Source organism: Monodelphis domestica, chromosome 6 (assembly GCF_027887165.1).
Source record: "Monodelphis domestica isolate mMonDom1 chromosome 6, mMonDom1.pri, whole genome shotgun sequence".
In the NCBI taxonomy this organism is placed as follows: Eukaryota; Metazoa; Chordata; class Mammalia; order Didelphimorphia; family Didelphidae; genus Monodelphis; species Monodelphis domestica.
Genome location: NC_077232.1, coordinates 212,522,725 through 212,529,954, shown reverse-complemented (window position 1 = coordinate 212,529,954; position 7,230 = coordinate 212,522,725).

Here is a 7,230-nt window from a genome sequence, read left to right as displayed (position 1 = left end):
ACTTATGAACAAAATCTTACTGAAGAAAAGTCTCTTAAAAAAGGAAATAAAAAGACCTTAAACAGGAAAATATCTAAGAAAAGGAAAATATCTCTCTAAGAAAAGCCTCAAAGAAGAATATGGTTTCCTAAAAATTAGAATCAGAGAAATGGAAGCTAAAGACTTCATGAGAGAGCAGGAAACAATAAAGCATATTCAAAAGAATGGGAAAATAGAAGAAAATTTGAAATCAGTTACTAGAAAAAGAAAAGACCTGGAACATAGATACAGGAGAGGTCATTTTTAAAATCATTGTATTGTCTGAAAGCCATAAAAAAAAAAAAGAACTGGGATGTATTAAAAGAAATCACCAAGGTAAACTACTCTGAAGTTCTTGAAAAAGAAGAGAAAATAGAAATTGAAAGAATACACTCATCACTTCCTGAAAAAAATCTCAAATTTTAAAATCTCAGGACTGTTATAGCCAAATTCCAGAACTCCCAAGTCAAGGAGAAAATATTATAACAGCCAGGGGGGAAAATTAATTTTGGAACCTCCATCAAGATTAAGCAAAACCTAGCAATCATGTTCTACATTAAAGGAATATAAGCCATGGAATATGATTTTTCACCAGGCAAACGATCTAGGTCTACAACCAAAAATCACCTACCAAACAAAACTAAGCATAATACTTCATCGGAAAGAAGAGGATATTTAATGAAATAGAGGATTTCCAGGTATTCCTGATAACCAGGGTTAAAAAGAAAATTCAATGTTTAAATCTGACACTCAAAGAAGCATAAAAGGATAAACAAGAAAAACTCAGGAGAATTAGTGGGGATAAATTAATCCCATCCATGAATGGGAAAGTGGTAAACTAGGATTGAAAATTTCCACAGTATAATAGACTAAAGTACTTAATATAATCAAAATCAAAATCAAAATAATCAAGGGAAACAATTCAGTTAAACTGATCGTATGCAAAAAGTGATATGTATGCAAAAGTGATAACTAGTACACTTAAGAAACTTGCAGTACAAGAGATATTTAAAATACTTTAAAGTAATCAAGGGAAAATGGAGCTAGAATGATTATATTACTCTTAGGAAGGTGAAAACTAAAGTGCTTAATCTTAATTTCATCTTAAGATTTTAAGACATGCTTAAGATGCTGAAGATATCTCTGGTACTTGAAGTACCCAAGCTAACTAAAGTACTCAGGAAACATAAGATACATAATATTTGTAAGAATTTTATCACTATTAGGGTAATAAATTGGAGCATATATAGGCAGAGAGCAGGGAATACATTGAATATGATGAGATGATGTTTTTAAAAATCAAAGGATAAGAAAGAGGAATACAATAGAAAAGAGACTAGTGTGGTGAAAATTTATTAACAGAAACACCAATAAAGGGAACAAGATCAAAATTAATTATAAACATCAATAAAAAGTCTCCAAGCTAGTAAAAAAAATAGATTTATTGAGAAGAGGTCAGTCTCACAATAAAGCCAGACTCTGGTCAAGATCAAGATCAAGACTTGAGACCCCAAGCCTTAGGAGTGTAAGGATAATTTTAGCGTTTTGACTTAAAATCTTAATTCATCACCAGCGAAAATCTCAAATAATAAAATACCCAAGTCAGCTGGAAATTATGGTGATTTTAATTAATATAGAGAGAAGGAATTAAGGAGAAGAGAGAGGGAGAGGAAAGAGTTAATCTAAACTGCTCTGGCTCAGGCTCAGGCTGAGCCAGGAAGGAGTTAAAGGCCTTGGCCAAAGTGATCTCCCTGAGCCTAAAGGAAAGGGAAGTCAGTCTCAACACTCACCACAAGACCCTTTCAAGGAAGCTATCTGAGTGAGCTCCTCCAGGCTGAGTTCTGAATATCGAATTGCCCATATCTCCGAATGTCTGAATCCCCGAATCTCCACTTTTCATCGTCTTTTATATACCTTTCACTCTTGTGTCTCCTCTAAATTTTCACATCTACCAATCACAGCAAACACTTTTCTCTAGGACTACCCATTTTTTAGTTCTCATCTTCTTTGGTTAGATTTTCTCCAGGGCTGCCCACTCTTTAGTTCTCACCTTCTCTGGTTAGATTATATTTTTTGAGCTACTTCACACTTCTTTGTTAAGTTCACCTTTTGTTAGTTACTTGACCTTTTTGTGATTAATTTAACCTTTGTAGGTACTTAACATCTTTTTGTATTAGATCTAAAAATAGAATTAGCTTAAAGTTCTAGCTTCACTATAAGGTGAGAACTAAGTACCTTCATTGTTCAATCAGGAGATTACAACTTTATCTTCCCCTAAAGTACTGTCTGAGTAGAGTGGAATAATTTTTAAAGTTCACAAGAGATAGCCTTTTTTATGCAGAAAAATCTTATGACATGGTGACAAAAAAATACAGTCAAAAGTAAAATAGAATGAATGCAAAACATCTTTCATATAGGCAGGTCCTAACCAAATGACACAAGGGCTGAATGAGCTAGAAAGTACAAAAATAATCACTATGGGTACAAAAAGGGGACAGAGTTTCATTGTTTCTTGCTGACAATTATGCTTAAATAGTAGGAGTCAGCAGTTAGATGGTTGACATTTGCACCCAAGAGCAGCTCTCCAACTCTGTTCTCACTACCCCAAAGGCAGCCTTCCATCTCCTGACTGTCTCGTGTTTACATGCAGCAAGATGTGGTGAACTTGGTAGAAACTTTTGGTTACAAACTTAAGGTCAATGTGCCTGTCAGCAAGATTTAGTACCACCCAAAACTATATATTTTCTTAGCAAATTATATTATTTGACTATTAAATAAAAAACCTAATAACTGTGTTATAAAAATAATTATAAAGTCTAAAGTATTATAATTATAAAAGGGGATAGAGGGTTTCACACTCACACTAGGTATAGAAATATATCTTACAGCAAACTGGGAAAAATTTTATAGCAAATTTCTCTGACAAGGACATCTTTCTCAACTATATAGAGAACTGAATTAAATTTATAAGAAAACAAAGGATTTTCCAATTGATTTGAATAGGCAACTCAGATAAAGAAATTAAAACCATCATTAATCATATAAAAAATATTCCAAATAACTATTAATGCCAATTAAAACAACTCTGAAGTACCACCTCACAAACATTTGACTGGTTAACATGACAAAAAAGGCAAATGATAAATGTGGGAGGTGATGTGGAAAAATTGGAATATTAAGACACTGCTGGTGGAATTGCAACTAGCACAACCATTCTGGAGAGCAATATGTAACTATGCCTCCCAAAAAGCCATTAAACTATGTATATCTTTTGACATAGCAATACTACCACTAGGTCTATATTTCAAAGAGATCAAAGAAAGGGGAAAAGAACCAACCTGAACAAAATTAATCATAGCAGCTCTTTTTGTGTTGGCAAAAAAACTGGAAACTGAAGGGATGTTCATTAATTGAGGAATGGCTGAATAAGTTGTGGTACATGCTTCTAATGGAATACTATTTTGCCATAAGAAATGATAAGCAGGATGATCACAAAAAAAAAAAAAACAAACAACCTGGAAAGACTTAATGAAGAGATCCAAAGCAAAGTGAGCAGAACCAGAAGAATATCATACATAGTAATAATAGTAACCCTAATCCTAACCCTACCTATCTGAAATTGCTAAAAGATACTCTCCAAAAAGTTTTTTTTATCATTATCTTAAGTTCAAAAACTTTCATAAGTCATTTTAATTTAGATGACTTAACTACTTAACAATTTAGCTACCTAAATAATTAAATTCTGATGAATCATTTCAAACTAAATTTTAAAAAATTCTCTATGAGTTCATTGAGTGCAATGACCTTCTAAAATGGTGAAATATATCTTTCACTTTCCAGGAATAGGAGAGAGGCATATGTTGTTTTTGAGTAATCTTAATTCCTAGTTGCAAACCTCCAAAAATTCATAAAGAGACTTTAACAATTATAAAAAACCTTTAAACTATAATGTAGACATTTGCAGTAAAGATATCACTTTTTAGTTACAAAGTTAGTCTCAAATTAAATTATAATGTCATAAATTTCTACAAATCAGAGAAAAAAGTTCCCTTCCTTTCTTGTTTTGTTGTTGTTATTGATTCTTCCTTTTCAAGGAGGACCAGTGACATCAGGAGGTAATTGATGACTTATATATGAATTGATTTTAGGAGAGGCAGTGCTACACAACAACTTCACTGTCTTTCAGAATCATTGAAGTCCACTGGAAAAACTAAAGTCAAGAAAAAGGGCAATGGCCCAGGATGCCATCTTTGATGTCTGACTAAGTTATTCATGCCCCCATTGCACCTGCTTTTGCTCTGCTCATCCCACCAGGGGTAATTGTCTCATGTTTAGGATTGATATTTCCCTAACTCATCAACAGATGATGCCTGTCACTTATCTTTAGCCTGGCTTAAAGCCTGACTGCCAAGACAGTTTTATAAGAATATGACTACTGTACTAGAGAAGAAAAAATTCAAAAAGATCATTTCCCAAACTCCAACAAACAACAGTTTAACATAGGTAACTATTAAACATATGTCTTTTTAAAAAATACAGATTGGTCATTTAAAAGTTAAAATTGCCATATCTCTAACATGAACATGATTTTCAGTATATGTATACATATGCTTTTTTTTCCTTTGTAAAAGCTTGGAATGAGTTTTAGTAAAACAAGAAGATAGGATTATTCAATATCAGTATAAGGTACTAGTTTCACATGAGAGTAATGAATCAAAACATTTTTTTCCTTCAATTTTAATGGCAATTGATGTAGTCAGAAATAGATGGAAGGGGTCTTCCCAGGCAGCCTGAGTCCCATAAATTCAATGGAAATTCTTTATATATATGTTGTCTCCTGGGACCTGTAATTCTTGTATATAAGAAGCCACAGAGATGCCACACATACACACCACCACCCCTTGTAATGATTCACATACAGGGGGGAAAGGTTTAGCCTGACCATGGGGAAGTCCAAAAACTCTTTCAAATAGTGAGACATGGAAGTCTCCAGGTCTGCTGCTCAGGTAGAACAGGGCTGAGGGGAGAATCTCAGGCCACTTGAAGTGAGTCTAAGGGCATAGTTTGCCAGATATGGTATCAAGTTTTCTATTGATACTTTCAACTTAGCTTGAGATCTGGTAACAGTAGGATGTATGAAATTGGGGAATTATTCTCAAACAAGAACAAACCTTTGGTATAACAGACTCAGTAAGAGGAGTGCCCTTATCTGAATCAATGGATACAATAGAGCCAAATGAGAGGAAAATCTCTACCAATAGCATTTTAAAAAGAAAAGTCACTGTGGCACAAGTAGCAAGGAAGGTTTCTATCCATCCAGTAAATTTGTCCACCATGACAAGATGAACCTTAGACTGTCCAGCTTTAGGCATACTAATGAAATCAGTTTGTAAAAGTTCAAAAGGTGAGTAAGTCAGGAGACACCCACCAAAAGCCTTGGCATGGAAAGGATCCTGATTATAAGCCTTGCAGGTAAGGCAAGAGGTGCAAGCACTCCTGCACACACACACACACATACACAGAGGAGACAATATTGGTAACACCCTCACTCTTTTAATGGAGTTCACCCTCCTCTAGTACCAAAGTGGCCACTCTTGTGAACAGTTAAGCATAGGTAGAAGCTTCTGGGAAGGGAGGATTTTCCTTCTGATAACACCCAGACCCCATTAATCTGCCTTGCTTTAAACCTCTGTTTCTACTTCTCCATTTCCTGTTCATTGTAAGAGAGAGAAATTTGGTCCATCGTTACATGTTAGAGACAAAATGAACTCAAGTCCTTGTGAGCAGTAAGCATAGGTTAACTTGGCAACCTGCCATGCGGCAGACCTACTTTTTACTATTTAATAAATAATTTTAAATTAATATACAATCTCCAGAGAATTTTAATCTTAACAGTCTTGCAACCACAGCAGGAGTCTGAATTCCTTTTTTCTAAGGGTTTTTTTTGTTGTTGTTATATAAGAGAGACTTAGATTTAATGTAGAAACATTTTGAGTAAGAGATTCTTCCTCTAATTCACAGCCCAAGCTGTGATTAATACTTTCCCTTTTCATGCTCCAGAGTTTACTGATCCCAGGACCAAGAGCCAGGAGCTGCCCATCACTATACTAGTTCCTTCAGTTTAGAAAAAATCATCATTAGAAAAGCTGATCTGAGATCATTAGGCACTTAGACTATAGAATTTAATTAACACTGTAATGGATTCCACTCCAAAGCATTTCTTCAGTTCTACATTTAGATCAAGGTACTACAGAGCCTATATTGATATATTTGGCTACAAAAGAATCACACTGGCCATAAGGATGTTCCATTAAGTCAGGGATTTTATTTACACAAACTGACTTATTAATAAATAGGCAAGCAAGGAAAAAGGAAAATGCAGAGGACAGAGAGGTAGGAGACTGAGGCAAGATAGCTCTCAAAATAAATTTTATTGATAACTTCTGTTTTTATACTCCTGTTCTCCTTGTGTACATCTTTTCTCTCTTTTCCAGGAAGCCATGAAAATAAAGAAGGCATCTAAAAGCAATATTAATTTTCTCAAAATATTCAAAACAAAATTGAACCATTTCTACCAAGTTCCCAATGACCTGGTGAACTTGAAGCCAAGACAACTTTGGCCTCTGGTGCCTAAGTGTGAACACAATTGTGAATGATAGTTCATTACTCTATAAACCATTGCTCTAAAAAACAGGACAAAGGGGAGAACTCAAGCCCATAGCAGAAACTGGAAGCACTGTGAACACAGAGCACTTCTCACCTTTTGTGGGGAGAGTAAAGGAAAAACCCTTTCACAGCAGATTTCCGAAAGATTCCCAACAAGTCAGTCATAAAAGTTTGTTTGATAGTGTTCCAGTGGAAAAGCTAGTATTATCTCTTCCAAGAAGAATATCTGAGAAGGAAGGAATGAGAAAAAAGTTCCCATTTGAACTTAGAGGCTTTAATTTGTGTTTGAAAGGGTATAGGTGTGAACACCACAGTTTTGTGTCAATTACAAAGGTGAGAACTCACCCCTAGGGTCGAGAGGTGAAGCATTTACTGAAACACAGAAGTTGTCACCTTTTATGGGTGGAGTCCAAAAGAGCTCCTATAAAAAGACCCCAACAATTTATTCCTAACATCTTTTGGTGTTGGAGCTCAAGTGAAAGAGATCATTATCATTTAAATCATTATCTATTCTTAGAGGAATAGTGGAGGACAGAATCAGAGGTA